Source organism: Symphalangus syndactylus, chromosome 1 (assembly GCF_028878055.3).
Source record: "Symphalangus syndactylus isolate Jambi chromosome 1, NHGRI_mSymSyn1-v2.1_pri, whole genome shotgun sequence".
NCBI lineage: Eukaryota > Metazoa > Chordata > Mammalia > Primates > Hylobatidae > Symphalangus > Symphalangus syndactylus.
In genome coordinates, this window is record NC_072423.2 from 152965692 (window position 1) to 152985470 (window position 19779).

The 19779-nt window shown below is 44.5% G+C and overlaps 1 pseudogene; it reads left to right on the plus strand.

The window, feature by feature from the left end:
* LOC129487723 (small ribosomal subunit protein eS24-like) overlaps positions 1 to 19287 on the plus strand; it is a 54777-nt pseudogene extending 35490 nt beyond the window's left edge.
* The last annotated feature ends 492 nt before the right edge of the window (positions 19288 to 19779 follow it).

The following is a 19779-nucleotide window of genomic DNA, read 5'->3' on the forward strand; positions in this document are numbered from 1 at the left end:
AATGGTTTTTTTTTTTTTTTTTTTGAGATGGAGTCTTCCCCTGTTGCCAGGCTGGAGTGCAGTGATGCAATCTCGGCTCACTGCAAACTCTGCCTCCTGGGTTCAAGCAATTCTCCTGCTTCTGCCTCCCGAGTAGCGGGGATTACAGACGCCTGCCACCACTCCCAGCTAATTTTTGCATTTTTAGTGGAGACGGGGTTTCACCATGTTGTCCAGGATGCTCTCGATCTCTTGACCTCGTGATCCACCCACCTCAGCCTCCCAAAGTGTTGGGATTACAGGCATAAACCACTGTGCCCGGCTCAAAAATACTATTGTTAATTCTGGGGGGGTAGTTACTATATTTTGTGAAAATCAGAGTTCAGTACCTTGTAACACTGGGTTGGGATCTATCCCTGAAGTAACAGGCTTCTAAAGAGGAAGGCATGGAGAGAGGGGCAAAATTTTAGTGGATGTTGTAATGACTTTAGGTATATGGACCTGGGGTTGAGTTCTAGCTGGGGCCACCAGGTAGCAAGGTGGACTTTGCTAAATTCTATCACTTTCCTGAGCCTCAGATTCACTTGTTAGAAATGGAGTTAAAGCATCCCTCTCTCAGGGCTAAGATAAAGATGTTTAAGTAAGAGGGAATGAAAGCAACTTCCATCAGTGGTCAAAAGTATTCGTTTAACTTTTTTTTCTTTTGAGATGGAGTCTCTCTCTGTTACCCAGTTTGGAGTGCAGTGGCATGGTCCCAGGTCACTGCAACCTCCACCTCCTGGGTTCAAGTGATTCTCCTGCCTCAGCCTCCTGAGTAGCTGGGACTACAGGTACGTGCCACCATGCCTGGATAATTTTTGTATTTTTAGTAGAGATGGGATTTCACCATGTTGGCCAGGATGGCCTCGATGTCTTGACCTTGTGATCCACCCATCTTACCCTCCCAAAGTGTTGGGATTACAGGCATGAGCCACCAGGCCTGGCCCATTTAACTTCTATATTACTTTCCTGTTGGTGGATTTACCAGTGCAAACTGAGCAGCTTAAAACACCACCCAGTTATTACCTGTTTTCATGGGCCAAGGGTCTGGGTAGGGTTTAACTGGGTCTTCTATTCAAGGTCACAATACTGCAACCAGAGTGTCAGCTGGAGCTGGGGTCTCATAGGATGCTCAGTGTCCTCTTCCAAGCTTATTCAGTTTCTGGACTGAATTCAATTTCTTGTGATTGTTGAACGAAGGCCCTCAGCTCCTAGAGCTGCCACCTCCAAAGACAGCTCACAGCATGGCCATTTGTGTCTCCTTGGAGGCTAAGGGTTGAATCTCTGAAACCTCACCTTAAAAAGGTTCACCTGATTAGGTCTGGCCCACCTGAGATCATCCTGCTTTGAGGAACTCAAAGTCAGCTGAGCAAATGTGCGTAACAAAGCAAGTGTGACCATAATCACATTTGCAAAATTCCTTCCCCTTGGCCAAATCACAAGCTCTGCACACACTCAAGAAGAGGAGATGATACAGGGAGCAGATATAAGGGAGTGGGTCTCTTGGGGGCTTTCCTAGAATTCTGCCCATTACAACTTCCTTTCTCAAGGAACAGCAGGCCTGGGGAGAGATGATCACGGATGAGGGCAGCCCACAGGTGGTGAGTGCCTGGTGCTGGGGTGGGATGCAGGAGGCTGTGAAGCAAGTATGAAAAGCCTTCTCTGGGCTGGGTGCAGCGGCTCACGCCTGTAATCCCAGCACCTTGGGAGGCCAAGGTGGGCGGATCACGAGGTCAAGAGATTGAGACTATCCTGGCCAACCAACATGGTGAAACCCCGTCTCTGCTAAAAATAAAAAAATTAGCTGGGCATGGTGGCGCATGTCTCTAACAACCCAGCTCCCCAAGTGAGCAATTCCTGTCCCTTTTAAGGGCTCACAACTCTAAGGGGGTCCACGTGAGAGGATGGTGATTGATTGACCAAGCAGGGAGTACGTGACTGGGGGCTGCATTCAGCAAATCCCATCTCTACTAAAAATACCAAAATTCAGCAAAGTCTCAGGGTACAAAATCAATGTGCAAAAATCACAATCATTCTTATACACCAATAACAGACAAACAGAGAGCCAAATCATGAGTGAAGTCCCATTCACAATTGCTTCAAAGAGAATAAAATACCTAGGAATCCAACTTACAAGGGATGTGAAGGACCTCTTCAAGGAGAACTACAAACCACTGCTCAATGAAATAAAAGAAGATACAAATGGAAGGACATTCCATGCTCATGGGTAGGAAGAATCAATATCATGAAAATGGCCATACTACCCAAGGTAATTTATAGATTCAATGCCATCCCCATCAAGTTACCAATGACTTTCTTCACAGAATTGGAAAAAAACTACTTTAAATTTCATATGGAACCAAAAAAGAGCCCACATTGCCAAGTCAATCCTAAGCCAAAAGAACAAAGCTGGAGGCATCAACCTGACTTCAAACTATACTACAAGGCTACAGTAACCAAAACAGCATGGTACTGGTACAAAAACAGAGATACAGAACAGAGTGCTCAGAAATAATGCCACATATCTACAACTATCTGATCTTTGACAAACCTGACAAAAACAACAAATGGGGAAAGGATTCCCTATTTAATAAATGGTGCTGGGAAAACTGCCTAGCCATATGGAGAAAGCTGAAACTGGATCCCTTCCTTACACCTTATACAAAAATTAATTCAAGATGGATTAAAAACTTACATGTTAGACCTAAAATCATAAAAATCCTAGAAGAAGACCTCAGCAATACCATTCAGGACATAGGCATGGGCAAGGACTTTCATGTCTAAAACACCAAAAGCAATGGCAAGAAAAGCCAAAATTGACAAATGGGATCTAATCAAACTCAAGAGCTTCTGCACAGCAAAAGAAACTACCATCAGAGTGAACAGGCAACCTACAGAATGGGAGAAAATTTTTGCAACCTACTCATCTGACAAAGGGACCTATGACTTTCCTATAACCAAGAGAATATGGCAGAGGTGATGGGATGTACTGATTATGTTAGACAGGATGTTGAGTTGTCTTGCTAGGAGGCTGTCTGTCTTGCTGGCTTTGAAGATGTGAGTTGCCATGTCATGAGTGGCCAGATGGAGAGGCCCATGTGGCAAGAAGCTGAGGGCAGCAAGAAACTGGGGCCCTGAGTCCAGCAGCCTGCAAGGAACTGAATGTTGCCAACAACCAGATGAGCCTGGAAGCAGATCAATCACCAGTCAAGCCTCCAGATGAGAACAGAGCCCTGGCTGACACTATGGCTGCAGCCTTGCACTGAACCCAGCTGAGTCATGCCTGGATTCCTGACCCACAGAAACCGTGCAGTGATAACTGTCTGCTGTCTCAAGCCACAAAGTTTGCAGTAATATTGTTGCACAGCAATAGATAACTAATATAAAAACTGTCCTACAACATGTACATTACTGAGGAAATGTAGAACCTGGATTTGAGCTCCGATTTCAGAGTTGTGGTCTCAGTCTCCCCAGGGAGACCTGTCCTGGGAGACAGTTATGCCAGGCTGTGATGCTGTGATTACTGTTCTCTTCCTCCCCAGCAGCTTTCAATAGGCATGTCAAGCATGTGACCCCAGCTACATATACCAAATGTATTTCTGACAAATTCCAGGACATCATGAGCTTTCTTGTTTTACTGAGAGCTCCATAAAGGAAGGACCATCTCTGTCTTTTTTTTTTTTTTTTTTTTTTTTAAGAGCCTCACTGTCACCCAGGCTGGAGTGCAATGATGCGATCTCGGCTCACTGCAGTCTCTGGCTCCTGGGCTCAAGGGATTCTCCAGCCTCAGCCTCCTGAGTAGCTGGGATCAAAGGTGTACATCACCACACCCAGCTAATTTCATATTTTTGATAGAGATGGAGTTTTGTCATGTTGGCCAGGCAGATCTTGAACTCCTGGCCTCAAGTGATTCATCTACCTCGGCCTCCCAAAGTGCTGGGATTGCAGGCGTGGGCCACTGCACCTGGCCTGTCTTTTTTATGGTATGTCTACGTGAAACAGCCCAGTGGTCGGCACACAAAGGGGTCCAAATGTGAAAGGAAAGGGGAAACATAGGGGTGTTCAGAATTAGTTCCCAGGTTACTGTCTCTTTCAATATGTACAGTCCTTGGCCCCACCCACAAGATTCTGACTTGGCAGGTCAGAGTTGGAGATGGGGGAGCTACCTGGTTACGAGGGATCCCAGTGCATTGTGAGGCAGCTGGTTGTTAGACTGCATTGTAAAAATTACCCCCCAAAGATGTGAAGGGATAATTTTTGTACTTTTAATAGAGATAGGGTTTCTCCATGTTGGCCAGGCAGGTCTCCAACTCCCAGCCTCAGGTGATCCGCCCGCCTTGGCCTCCCAAAGTGCGGGGATTACAGGCATGAGCCATTGCTCCTAGCAGTATTTTTTGAATGAGGCAAAATTCACATAACATACAAGTCCCTGTATGAAACCATATACTTCAGTATCATTAAATACATTCACAATGTTAAGCAATCATCATCTCTGTCTAGTTCCAAAACATTTTCATTAACACCCCCCGCCCCCCAAAAAAATCCCTGTATCCATCAAGCACTCTCCGTCCCCTCCCCTTTCCCCCAGCTCCCGGCAACCACTTACCTGCTTTCTGCCTCTACAGATTTGCCTATTCTGGACCTTTCACATAAATGGAATCATGTAATATATATAATAACCAAAAGGTAGCAACAACCAAGATGGCCATTTGGTTGACCAATGAATAAACAAAATGTGCTGTATCCATACATTGGAAGTATTGGGGCCTACTACATGTGCATGGACCTTGGAAACATCATACTAAGTGAGAGAGAGCCTTGGTGTTGTCTCATCTCCCCAGGAGATTCCAAGGTACAGCCAAGGTTGAGGCCCACTGACAAGCAATGGATATGTTTGGGTGCAGATGAAATAAGGCAGCCGGGGCAGGAGGGACGTCTAATTGAAGATGACTATTTGTGGATGCCTAGCAGGGGTGGGGATGAGGTATGATAACAGCAACCCCAATCTCAACACAGCGTGACCGATTTTATCTTCAGCCAGCTGATACGCCTCGTTGGATTTGGACACAGGACATCTCTGCCTCCCAGGTTCAAGCGATAACTCCTGCCTCAGCCTCCTAAGTAGCTGGGGTTACAGGCATGTACCACCAAGCCTAGCTAATTTTTGTATTTTTAGTACAAATGAGGCCTCATCATGTTGCCCAGGTTGGTCTCGAACTTCTGGCCTCAAATGATTCACCCATCTCAGCCTCCCAAAGTACTCGGATTACAGGCATGAGCCACAGTGCCCAGCCTCCAAATTCTATTTGAAGTTTGACTTTCCACCTCCAGAAAATCCAAACCTTTGCCCAAGTCACACTGGAATACCCCGGAGTTAATTTGAGAGAAATGTGCTTTAAAAAACTACTCCAGGCCAGGCACAGTGGCTGACACCTATAATCCTAGCACTTTGGGAGGCCGAGGGGGACGGATCACGAGGTCACGAGATCAAGACCATCCTAGCTAACACGGTGAAACCCCGTCTCTACTAAAAATACAAAAAATTAGCCGGGCGTGGTGGCACATGCCTATAAGCCCAGCTACTCGGGAGGCTGAGGCAGGAGAATCGCTTGAACCAGGGAGTCAGAGGTTGCAGTGAGGCGAGAGCGCGCCACTGCACTCCAGCCTGGTGACAGAGATTCCGTCTCAAAATAAATAAATAATACCCTCTGATATGAACACCAAACGAGAATCACTTCATTGACTCCCCTCCACCAATCAGGGGAAGTGCTGGTGATGGTGCATGCGTGTCTATTTGCATTGAGTCTTAATGGAAAATAAGGTTGTATCACTCAAAGAAAAAAGAAATCACAGCCCAGACTGGAGCTGTGGATTAATAACACGGCTGAGTGTTGGTACAGGCTTTCCACAGCAATATGAAAACTGAAAAAATCAGCAATGAAGCTCCCAGCCACATTTCTGCCAAATGATTTCGGCGAAAACAACAGAGGCACTCCTCAACTTCTCATTCGCTGCACAAAGTGGGTTTGGCCGGAAATGCCAAATGTGCTTGTTGCTGGGATCTTTCAAATGGAAAGCAAGCTGGGAGTCAACCTCCTGCAGCCGCAGGCCAGAAATGGGTTTAGACCAAACTATTATAGTAACACTGGTGCAGATCTAAACAGATTTAACTCCCTCACAGCAATCCAGATTAATTTAATATGCTTTCTTATTGGCATTCCGCATTTCTCACTAATGCAAATGAACGTCCATCCCTCTGTGATAAATTAGGGCAAAAACAATTCATATGTTTAGGGCATAGGGAAGGAGGCGTTGTTGGCTGTTAAAAAAAAAAAAAAGAGTACTGCAAATGGCCTTTCAAAGTCTAGACATCTTCATTATAAACATAAACATTCCCCTTCACAAAGGGACTTCAAGTAACCTTAGGCTGGAGGGCCTACTTGAGTATGATTTTCTTCTCATTCTTTCTTACCTTCCCTCCAGCCCACCCAACCCACATTCAGTGACCAGGTTACGTGGATTTTACCTCCTAAATCTTTCTCATATCCTTCAGTGCTCAGCCACTCTCCTGACACCACCATAAACCAAGCGACCATCACCTCCAGCTGTTTGACTGCAAATGCCTCCAGACTGGCCTCTGTTTTTCCCTGGCCCTGTGACAATCTGCACTCCTCACAGGGACCAAAGCAATCACTTCAGAAGGTGCATCCAAACAGATCACTCAACTTTTAAAGGCTCCCACTGCTGTGTGGGTTAACAATGATAAAAGCTCAGCCAGGTGCGGTGGCTCACGCCTGTAATCCCAGCACTTTGGGAGGCCGAGGCGGTCAGATCATGATGTTAGGAGATCCAGACCATCCTGGCTAACACGGTGAAACCCCGTCTCCACTAAAAATACAAAAAAATTAGCTGGGCGTGGTGGTGGGCGCCTGTAGTCCCAGCTACTAGGGAGGCTGGGGCAGGAGAATGGCGTGAACCCGGGAGGTGGAGCTTGCAGTGAGCGTTGATTGCGCCACTGCACTCCCGCCTGGGCGACAGAGTGAGACTCCATCTTAAAAAAAAAAAAAGGTTAAAATGTCACCTTTACTGAGCACACACTATCTCAGTCCATCCCTAATCAGCCCTTTATTTCACCAGTGGGGAAGCTGGGACATGGAGTAGTTACGTGGGATGCCCAAGGTGGGACCACTTGTGTGAAGTTTCCACACCCTAATGTGAGAGCCTCCATGACCTAGCCCCTGTCTTTCTCCAGCCTCATTTCCTGATTCTCTCACTTGCCCTGCAGGCTTCAGTCACACAAACTTCTTGAAAGTCCCTTAAATCTGGCTGAGGGCAGTGGCTCACGCCTGTAATCACAGAACTTTGGGAAGCTGAGGCGGGTGGATCACCTGAGATCAGGAGTTCGAGACCAGCCTGGTCAACATGGTGGAACCCCATCTCTACTAAATATCCCAAAATTAGCCAGGTGTGGTGGACAGCACCTGTAATCCCAGCTACTCAGGAGACTGAGGCAGGAAAATCGCTTGAACTCGGGAGGCAGAGGTTGAGCCAAGATCGCCACTCCACCCAAGCCTGGGTGTCAAGAGTGAAAGCCCGTCTCAAAAAAAAAGTCCCTTAAATCTGTTCTATGCCTATCAACCTCAGGGACTTCACTGTGCTGTTCCTCACCCTGAAATGCCGTTCATTTCTCCACCTAGTGAACTCATCACACCCCGTAGGCCTCTCCTTACGTGTCATCTCTTCAAGGAAGATTTTACATTTTTAATACAACTACTAAAATATCACTCAGGTACCATATGACTTGCCCATTTAAAGTGAACAAATCAGTGGTTTCAGTCCATTCACAGAGCTCGGCAACCACCATCATGATCAATTTTAAAATAATTTCATCACCCCAAAAAGAAACCCTGTATCCATGAGCAGGTACCTGCCATTTCCTCCTCCCACTAAGCCCTGACAATCTACTTTTTTTGAGATAGAGTCTCTGTCACAGGCTGGAGTGCAGTAGCACAATCTCAGCTCACTATAACCTCTGCCTCCTGGGTTCAAGCAATTCTCCTGCCTCCCGAGTAGCTGGGATTAGAGGGATGTTGCCCCACGCCCATCTAATTTTGTATTTTTAGTAGAGACAGGGTTTCTGTCTTCATAGATTTGCGTGTTCTGGACATTTCATATAAATGAAATCTTATAATATGTGACATTTTGTGACTGGTTTCTTCCAATTAGCATAATATTCTCATGGTTCATCCGTGTTGTAGCACGTGTTAGTACTTCATTCCTTTTGATGACTGAATAATATTCCATTGCATGCTCAAACCATGTTCTATTTCTCCACTCATCAATAGACAAGCATTTGTGTTGTTTTCACTTTGGCGCTATTATGAATAATGCTGCTATGAGCATTTGTGTACAAGTTTCTGCACGGACATATATTTTCATTTCTTTCATAAACTGGAATGGAAGTGCTGGGTCATAGAACTCTGTGTTTAAGGTTTTGAAGAAGTGCCAGACTGTGTAAGAAAGAAAGCCTTTCCTCACCCTGCGACACTAAGCTCCCTCTCTCCATTTATACGTTCCCTTTATGCCCTTTGCTTCTCTTTCCAAGCAATTCACGTTGACCTGGGTCAACATCAACTTAAGGCTCATGACTCCCCTAGATCCTCAGGGTCCACAATAAATGTGATGAAATATGATGCAAGCCACATACTTACTTTTGCATTTTGTAGTAAGCACATTTTAAAAAGTAAAACAAAAGAAGTGAAGGTAATTGGAATAATATCACAGATTTAAACAAATCTATCCAAAATACCAGGTCTACATGTATAAAATATTTTAACATTAACAAAATACTTTGCTTTCTTTTTATATTAAGTCTTCACAATCTAATGTGTATTTGACACTTCTCGCACATCTCAGAATGATGGCAGCACCCCATATGGGGGGCCCTCCCATGCTGCCAATGATGGGCCCTCCTGGGATGATGCCAGTGGGACCTGCTCCTGGAATGAGGCTGCCCATGGGAGGCCACATGCCCATGATACCTTGGTGCCCATTGCTGAGACCTCCTGCCCATCTCATGACGGAGCCCAGTCAGCCCAGAATGACTCAACCAGACAGATAAGGATAGAAGGGAGGCCTCATTACATCAGTGTTGTTTTTTGTTGTTATTGTTGTTTTTTGTTTGTAATGTTTTGTTTTGTTTTTGAGACAGAGTCTTCCTCTGTTGCCCAGGCTGGAGGGCAGTGGTACGATCTCAGCTCACAGAAACCTCCACCTCCCGGGTTCAAGCGATTCCCCTGCCTCAGCCTCCTGAGTAGCTGGGACTACAGGGGTGTGCACCATGCCCGCCTGGAAGATCAGTTGAGCCCAGGATTTTGAGGTTACGGTGAGCTCTGCCTGTGCCACTTATACGCTAGCCTAGGCAAAGAGTGAAAGCCCGTTTCAAAAAAAAAAAAAAAATGGTTGGTTGGGGCAGGTTGGAGAAGAAAGTATTTTAGTAGAGACAAGGTTTCACCATGTTGGCCAGGATGGTCTCAATCTCCTGACCTCGTGACCCGCTCGCCTCAGCCTCCCAAAGTGCTGGGATTACAGGTGTGAGCCACTGCGCCCGGCCAATATGAGTTTTATATTTACCTGCTCCCTTCACCAGGAGATCATGCTGCTGTGATGCCGGCTTTTCTTAACAGCATAAGGAAGACTTGCCCCCTTGCCCTATCAAAGAGAATAGTTTTGGAGAGGAGAAGTGGGACCAAAAAAATGCAGTTTTCATGTATATTGGGAAATGTGAAAATAAAACTGTCAACTCTTTTAGTTAAAAACAACAACAACAAAAAGGAAACAAGATGTGGGGCTGCCACATGCAATATAGTGCATTACAAGGATCTTCTACTCTGGAGTCAAATATTATCTTTGCTGAAGCCAGACCAACCTAACACAAAGACCTTATGTTTTTTTAATGTGACTGTGTTTTATTTTACAATGTGTAATTCACTTTAGAAGGGCAAATCACCTGTCTGGGGAAGACTATTTAATTTCCTGCATTTATTTAGAATGTTGGCTAATGTTATTCTGAAGGGAAACAGCTCTAATAAGTGAGTGCCCCCCACATAGACACAGCTCGTGAGCTCACGGGGCAAAGGAATTGAACAGCAGCCTCCTAATAGCTGGCCTTCTTTGTGGCATGGAAATAATTATCAGCATGTAAAAGACTATATATATATTCAACAATTCTGACCCCTGCAAAATTCAAATCTACAACTGATTTGCTTCCTGGGCTCCTGAAAACAACTTTGTCAAAATTGTTCAGAAATGAAATCAACTAATCAGTGCCCCTTGGGGACACAGGACAAAGCAAATCAGCCATGACCAGTGTGGAGTCGGCCATACACAATTACATGCAGACCTGCAGGACATCAAGTCCCTGCTATGGTCCCTCCCCAGTCAGGCCCCCATTGCCTGGGCTGCAGCCAGAAGCATTCAGGCACAAGTGCATTCAACAAATACTTATTTAATTGTATTGGTGGTTAGAGGGTTGTGGTTGATTAAGGTACATTAATGGATCGATGTCCTCCCTGTATCCCAGACTCTGCCATTTGTCTGCAGTTCCTCCCACTGAAGAATCGGAGTATATTTCTCCAGCCCCTAATGTTGGGTTTAGTCATGTGTCTAGCTTTGGCCACTGGAATATTAATCTGCATGACCAAAAACTTGGAAAGTGTGCATTCATTTGTGCTCACTCACTCCTGCTGTCACCATGAGAACAAGCCCAGGCCAGCCTGCTGCTTCCAGCAGAAGATAAGAGACACCAAGAGCAAAGGAGAGCTTCCCAGACATGCTCATGCTAGATTAACCAATCCTCAGCTGACCCATAGATCCACGAAAATAAATGACTGTTGTATTAAGCCACTGAGATTTGGAGTGACTTATTATGCAGCATTTTGTGACAATAACTAACTGATACAAGGGTCACCGTCCTTTATCTCTGTACATTTTAACCAATTTTTAATAGCTAGATGGAGATCTTCTAGTTGCCTTTATTTATAATGAATAAGACTGTAGAGCTAGTTTGGCCTGACACTACCAGTTACCTATGCAGAAATTCAGAAATACTTTCTTCTCCAACCTGCCGCAACCAACCTTTTTTTTTTTTTGAAACGGGGTCTCACTCTTTGCCTAGGCTAGAGTACAAAAGGCACAGTCAGAGCTCACTGTAACCTCAAAATCCTGGGCTCAACTGATCTTCCCCTTCAACCTCCTACGTAGCTAACACTACAGACATGTGCCACCATGGCTGGCTAATTTTTTTATTCTTTGCAGAGCCAGGGTCTCACTGTATGGCCCAAGTTGGTTTCCAACACCTGGGCTCAAGCAGTCCTCCTGCCTCACCTTCCCAAAGTGCTAGGATTACAGGCATGAGCCACCACACCCAGCCTCTTCTTCTTTTTAAATAGAAACCATATTTTATTCTGCCAGCGGGTTGCATTTTTTTTTTTTTTTTTTTTTTTTTTTAGAAAAAGTTGGCCCAGCCCCAGGGAATAAATTGGGACTGGTCTAAACACGGTTGGCAAACTATAGACCAAGGGCCAAATCTGGCCCTCTGACTCTCTGTATAAATTGTTTTATTGGAATAAATCTAGGTCTATTCATTTATGCATTGTCTACATATGCTTTTAGGCTAGAGATTAGCCTGCCACACACACCACCCAGGAGCCCAGTGGTGCACCTGCCCATCTGGCCCAGTGCTGCCACTGCCAGCAACCAAAGAAGTGATCTGGAGGCCCAGGGATTGGCCCATGCAGACAGGCTATCATCAGTGCCCACATACACTGCCCATGGTCCCTAGTATTGACATACCTGGTCTACTACCACTACCACTGATGCTGAAGGACAAGACTTCCTGGCATCCCCATCCTCAGCAAAGCCTCACCACAGCCTCCAATAACAACTGCAGTCTGGCTGGGTGCGGTGGCTCACGCCTGTAATCCCAGCCCTTAGAGAGGCTGAGGCAGGTAGATCACGAGGTCAGGAGTTCCAGACCAGCCTGGCCAACATGGTGAAACCCCGTCTCTACTAAAAATACAAAAATTAGCCAGGCATGGTGTTGTGCATCTGTAGTCCCAGCTACTCGGGAGGCTGAGGCACAAGCATTGCTTGAACCCAGGGGGCAGAGGTTGCAGTGAGTCAAGATTATGCCAATGTATTCTAGCCTGGGCAATAAAGCAAGACTGTCTCCAAAGAGAAAAAAACCCTTATGTGTTACAGAATTAATGTTTATATGGACAGTATGTACATGGGTGTATGTTAAGAGCATGAGTCATCCACCAGATTTTAGCAAAGTTCATTTAGAAAGCTCAATGCTTTGGGCTTCCACTTGCTTTGCTGCCTCTGTCCTCAGAAGGAGGCTTCATCCTTCCATGTGACCAGCAAATCCTTTATGCAGAGATGTACACAACACACTCCTATCCTTGGCTATGACACCTTGAAAGGCTCTTCTTGGTGGCCCCTGGTGCTCATTTCAGAGTAGTTCAAATTAAGGTGATCAGCTTTCATGCCAATCACTCTACAAATCACTTCTATTATGACCAATTTTTCTAAATGCTTCATTGAATTATTACTTAAATGTGCACATAGAAGAGGTCAACACAGTACTTTTCTTACAAACTGAACAAACTGGCCAGGTGCAGTGGCTCATGCCTGTCATCCCAGCACTCTGGGAGGCCGAGGTGAGCAGATTGCTTGAGCCCAGGAGCTTGAGACCAGCCTGGGCAACATAGTGAGACACCCCTCTCTACAAAAAATAAATAAAAAATTAGGCAACAGTGGTGGCACATGCCTGTAGTCCCAGCTACTTGGGAGGGCTGAGGTGGAAGGACTGCTTGAGTCCAGGAGGCAGAGGCTGCAGTGAGCCATGATGGTGCCACTGTGCTCCAGCCTGGGTGACAGAGCAAGATCCTGCCTCAAAAAAAACAAAAAAACAAAAAACAAAAAACTGAACATCTCCATATTACCGACACCCAATCCAAGAAGCAGAACATTACAGCCCCTTGCAGGATATTCCTGGGGTCTCTTCCATCTCTACTAACCCCTGACTACAAACAGCCTCCAGCTATTTCACCTGACATTGTACTTTATGAAAGCAGCAGTTCTCAGATGGGGGCTATTTTGCCCCCCTGGGGACATTAGGCAATATCTGGAGACACTGGGGGTTGTCTCTACTTGGGGGGAGTTGTGTTGCTGCATCCAGTGAGTCCAGGGATCCAGGGAGGCCGCTCAACATCCTAAAATGCACAGGGAACCCCCACACATACAACAGAGAAATTGCTGAGCCAAAATGTGAGCAGTGTCCCAGCTGAAACCCTGACATACACAGAATCACACGGTATCTGCTCTTTCGTGCTCAGGATCTCTTTCACTCTGATCATTTCATAGGAAACAGAAATGTCATTTGGAGGCAGGTAAAGTCCAAAACAAAGAAAATCCAGAGGTTTTTTTTTTTTTAGTCAGCCTGGTGCCTTTAGAGCTAGGATTTAGTTTCCATTCTTTCTGTCTCATTTTCAAGTGATTTTTCTTCAAATGGCATCTGCTGGGCTCAAGACCTGGAGATCCCCACAAAGCTGAGATTCACGTGGGAATTTTGTACACACCCACACAGGTATACACTGCCATTCACATGCAGACATCCACCCACAGATATACACATGCAGAGACCAAGACAGTAAGCAAACTCCACCATAAAAGCACAGTCCCCCGAACAGGAGAAATGCACTATTCACTCCAGGGAGGTACCTATTTGTTTAATTCAGCCTCTGATAGGCAGGCTGTTGCCAAGCCCAGCTCTGAAAGTCTTCCCCTCTAGGAAAGAGAGATGGATTTTTTCTTTACTCAAGAATATAGATCTAAAAAAAAACAAACACTTCTGCATCTCAAAGCAGGCTCTACCTCCTGAGCTACACATATTGATCAGCATTTGTCAATTTTCTTTTATTTGAACTGGAGAAAAAATATAATTATGTTCTTACTGAAAGTTGGGAATCAGTCACACTAAATCCAATTCTCTGGGTTCGCCTGATTAAGGTGTTTAATTTGGGGGACAACAAAGCAAAAGCATTGGTCATGTTTTAATATAATTAGTACAGAATATATCAGAGGGGTTCAAGTATCACTGTAGCAAGAAGTGCATTCTGCAGTAAAAGGGGGATTCTGCCACTAGGATTGAGTGATGGTGGTTCATGGCTGCACCGTTTCATCAATGTCTCTTCAAGATTCCATGGAATGTGGAATGGGAAAGACTGAAATAGTCCAAGTCTTGGCTAAGCTTCTATAAAGGGGTGTTAGGAGCTGATAAAATAACCTGGTCTTTACAGACATCCCACACTGTAGTTCTCTAAGCTACAGATTCTCAGATTTTTCTACTTTATAAACCAGTAAAAATATTTTTTTAATTTGAGAACCAACATAAGGTTGCTATTTTTTTTCTTTTTGGTAAGAAGGAACTTTTTTATTTTTATTTTTATTTATTTATTTTTTTGAGACAGAGTCTCGCTCTGTCGCCCAAGCTGGAGTGCAGTGGTGCAATCTCGGCTCACTGCAAGCTCCGCCTGCCGGGTTCAAGCCATTCTCCTGCCTCAGCCTCTCCGAGTAGCTGGGACTACAGGCACCCACCACCACACCCGGCTAATTTTCTGTATTTTTAGTAGAGACGGGGTTTCACTGTGGTCTCGATCTCCTGACCTCGTGATCCGCCCGCCTCGGCCTCCCAAAGTGCTGGGATTACAAGCGTGAGCCACCGTGCCCGGCAGAAGGAACTTTTTTAAACTACCAGTTTCACACACACACACACACACACACACACACACAGAAATTCCACCATGATTGGTCAGAATAGGTTAGGTTTTGCTGCAATAACAAACAACTCCTAAATCTTGGTAACTTTAAACATCAGAAGTTGTTTTTCTCACTCATGCTACATCTGCAGGGAGGTGTGGTGTGCTCTGTTTTCCATCAAACTTGCCCTAAGACTAAGGCTAATATTGGTTGCATTACCTCAAGTATCACCAAGCAGGGAACAGAGGGAGAAGAATGCTTGACAGCCTTGTACTAAGAATTAAATGCTCCAGCCTAGAAGTCTCACACTGCACCTCTGCCCCCAGCCTGTTGGCCAGTACTAGCCACATCCCCTCCCCCACCACACTGCAATGCATGGAGACAGGAGAATTGGATACATTATAAATTTCTACCCCATGGCATTTCATAAAAGAGAAAAAAATGCAAATACAAAAATATTTTAATAGAATAGAATATATACATTTTTAGAATAAAGAATAATCCTCCAAAAAGGACAGCTGGTGGTCTTTCAACAATGGGCACATTTCTGTGACATTGTCTCTGTTTTTCCATTTTATCCTTGGCCTATGAACATTTTATACAGATGGTCCAAAGAACACCATTTGGGGACCACTGCTCTAATCAGGTGATGAAAACGGCCCCAAGAACAGAGCACAGTCTCCTTAGCAAAAACCCAGCAGGGCCAGAGTGACCACGTTCTCACCATCAATGCGCAGACATCCACCTGCAGCATCCTTACATCCCAACATCAAACAGTGGCTCTTTATAGCTTGATTCTAATGCCCTTTGATCTTCATCATCACTGTAAAGCTCTCTGGCCCTAAGATCTAACATTGCCACTCTAGCTACATCCTGCAACTGTTCACCTCTCCTGCCTCCTCATCCCTCTAAACTTCTCTTCACAACCTCATGTTTCCTTCTTGCTTTACCTTCCTGCTCAGCCTGGACCTTACAGTCACCTTCTTGTAATGTGCTCCTAAACGCATTCTTCCCTGCCTTCAACCACACCCACCTGGAAAATCTCCATACCCCATTGATGACTTGCCCCGCAATTGCCCAAGGGCTGCTGAATGATACTGGAAAGAATCACAACATGGATCTGGTAGTTTCACTAAATAATCTCACCATCCAACTCTAGGGTAGACTTCACTTCTGTTCAGCAATATTTTTAAGCATCACAAATAAATTCCAAACCATATTTGCTATAACAACTGACTTTAAACCTCTTCCGTATCTCAAAGCCCCCAAACCCATCCCTAGGGGTTTCAGAGCCCAGAGTTGAGTTCTCTCAACTCACTTCCATCTTACCCCTAGATCACTGTATCGTGACCCTGTTCCTCTGCCTTTCCCATCTTATAAGGAGAAGCATCCTTCTCCTTTCCCAAGCTACCTTCTCTATTTGTGCCTCATCTGAGACCTCCATTTATCACCCGTTCCCTTGGAACTCCCATGACTCACCACCTTCACTCATCATTTCACTCACATTTTGTACCATGTATGTGCCAAGTGTTTAACATATAATCATGCTTAAGTCTCCACATGCTAACAAGAGAAACCTTGATCATCCCTGCTATGCCCTCAAGTCATTACCCTCCCCGCTCCTTTGTGTTCCCAAACTTTGTTGATCTTCATCAAACCCTCTGATGCAGATGGCCCCGAAGTTTGCATCCTATTAGGCTGGTGCAAAAGTAATGGCGGATTTTGCCATTAAAAGTAATGGCAAAAATAGCAATTATTTTTGTATCAGCCTAGTATCTTTTCTCCTTCTACCAAACTTTGTCCCTGAACCATCTCATCACCTATAACTACCTCCTCCATGCAGTTGATTCCCAGATCTCTACTATTCTACTGGAAGTCCATTCCCCAACTTTCTCAGCTAGAATGACAGAAGCCCAATTAGAATTCATGCTACCAGTTTCCCACCACCACCACCCTGCCATTCTTAGCAAAACCATCTCTTGAGTGGAGCTCAAAGATTTGTAATGATCTCCCACTCCCCAGAAAGAGAACTTCAGACTCAGCCTAGAAGTAAAGATCCTCCAGATATGGCCTCAACTACCCTCCAACCCATGTCCCCAGTGCATCCCTTTGATGCCCCCTTCGGTGGAGTTAAAATGGAGTGAGTGTTTTCCTTTTCACATACTCCTAGTGTTCTTCCACAAATACAATTTTCACCTCTTGAATATTTTCAAGGAATCTCCATGCTACACACAGTGAAATCCAAACTTCCCATCAGGACCCCAGTCTTCCCAAACCCTCTTCACACTTTTCTGCCTCCATGCTTTTCCTTGGCTCATCCTCTTCTCTAATATAACCTTGTGTATTACTATAGGTTCTCCAAAGAGGAGAGAAATAGAGGTAGAGCTATACACATAGAGAGAGACAGATTGATTTGTTGTAAGGGATGGCTCAAATGGTTATGGAGGCTAAGGAGTCCTGGAGTCTGCAGCCAGCAAGCTGGAGACCCAGGACAGCCAAGGATATAGTTCCAACTCGAGTCCATATCTAAAGTCAGGAGAAGATTGATGTCCCAGCTAAAACATAATCAGGTAAAGAGAGCAAATTCTCTGTGACTCTACCTTTTTGTTTTGTTCAGGCCTTCAGTAGATTGGATGAGGCTCACCCACATTGGGGAGGACAATCTGCTTTACTCAGTCTACCAATTAAACGTTGTCCTCATCCAGAATACCTCAGAGACACACCCAGAATAATGTGTAGCCAAATATCTGGGCACCCCACAACCCAGTCAAATTGATACATAACATTAACCCTCATGCCTTGCTTCTACTCTCTCGCCATTACTGCATGGCCAAATCCTTCCCTTATTTCAAGGCTTATTTCAAATGTTACCTCTTAACTAAGCCTTCCCTGCTAACCCCAAATATTAATAGAATTGGTTTCTCCCTTCGCTGATGTCTCAAAATACGTTGTGTGTTTCTCTTTTACTGTATTTATTACAAACTCCCTTATAAATCAAGGCAGTGATTCCCAGACAAACAAAAAATCAAAAGAGTATAAAAGAAGTCTTCTCTGAGTGTGAAATATCTCATGGAATATAGCACATAGCCTCTTCATGAAGAAACTACTGGGAAAGAAGAAGACAAGATGGAAGAGGCCAGGGAAAGGGGGTTAGTAGAAAGCACAATGAGGCTGGGCTCATACGGTGGCTCACACCTGCAATCCCAGCACTTTGGGAGACCAAGGCCTGTGGATCACGAGGTCAGGAGATCGAGACCCTCCAGGCTAACACGGTGAAACCCCGTCTCTACTAAAAATACAAACAATTAGCCAGGTGTGGTGGTGGGCGCCTGTAGTCCCAGCTACTCGGGAGGCTGAGGCAGGAGAATGGCATGAACCCAGGAGGCAGAGCTTGCAGTGAGCTGAGATGGCGCCACTGCACTCCAGCCTGCGTGACAGAGTGAGACTCCATCTCAAAAAAAAAAAAAAAAAACCCAATGAAATAAGTCAGTGGATGGGTGTCTATAATTTCTAAGGGAAACACAGTATAATCCAAGAATTTTATAGCCAGCTAAATTATTGCCCAATCAAAATAGGCAAAAGACACTATCACATGTTCAAGAACTTAGAGAATACAGTATTTCTGAGCTCTTTTAAAAAAAAGGCTTCATAATAAAATTTAGTCAAGAAATTAAAAAATAAGCAACTTGTGAATTGAATGACAATGACAAAAGATTAGTGATGAGAGGTGAATCCATTTAAAAATAGGACTATGATTGCAGAGCAGAAAGAAAAGGTGGTCAACCTTAACAACATAAAACAACCTAGAAATAACTAGTTTCCAGAGGTAAAGGGAGGGACTGTAGGAAGTAGAAGTGCTAATGCCCTTTATTAAGTCAATTAATCAGGTCTAAAATTGAAATGTGGTTTTAAATATACAATTTCTTGTTTATTTTCCTCCCTAACTACCTGAGGATCAACCACCATGATGAATGACACAGTAACTATCTGGACCAGGAAGTTCATGACCAACTGACCGCTCCAGAGGAAACAATGGTCACCAATGTCCTTCACCCCGGAAAGGCAACAAAATGTACTAGACCACAATGGATGTCATCTTCATATTAATATTTGGACTCAGAACTCATTTTGGTGGTGGTTAAACAATGGGCTTCGGCATGCTATCTGGTTCTTTCAATTATGCAAAGAAAAATGAACTCAAACATACATTTGCAAGACATGGCTGGCATGAGAAGACGACGACCTCGAGAAAACAGCAAAAGGAATGCAAGGGCAGAATGAAGTCGAGAGACTGCAAAGGCCAATGTCGGTGCTGGCAAAAAGCAAAAGGAGTAAAGATTTTGCAATGACTTTATTTGCAGTGACCGTACAAATTTTTCATGAGATGATCACTCAACTGTAAAGACTTTTACATATATATAAAACATCTTAATATTTTTCATCTTTGATTTCTTAAATGTTCTAGAAACTGATTTTTAGTGAGGAAAAACTACATTTATCTGAGTTGACCAGTTCCTTCAGTTTCACTGTCGTTTCTTTTTCTTCTGATAAATTTACACAGCATTCAATTTGCTACTTCTTGTTTTTAAAATCTCATTTTGTGTGATGTCTGTTCATGTCTCTAGCCATCTTTGTGCATAGCAAGGAATGCTGTTCACTTAATATTAAGGAGGTTTATTTCTTGGGGTCATGAGATTTGGGGTGACTTCTCTCCCTTTTTGTACTTTTCTGTATTCATTAATTTTTTTGAGACAATGTCACCAATGTCCTTCATATTAATATTTGGGCTCAGAACCCACTTTGGTGGTGGTTAAACAATTGTCACCCACATTGGAGTGCAGTGGTACGATCTCAGCTCACCAAACCTCTGCCTCCCAGGCTTAAGCGATTCTCCTGCCTCAGCCTCCCCTGTAGCTGGGATTACAGGCACGCACCACT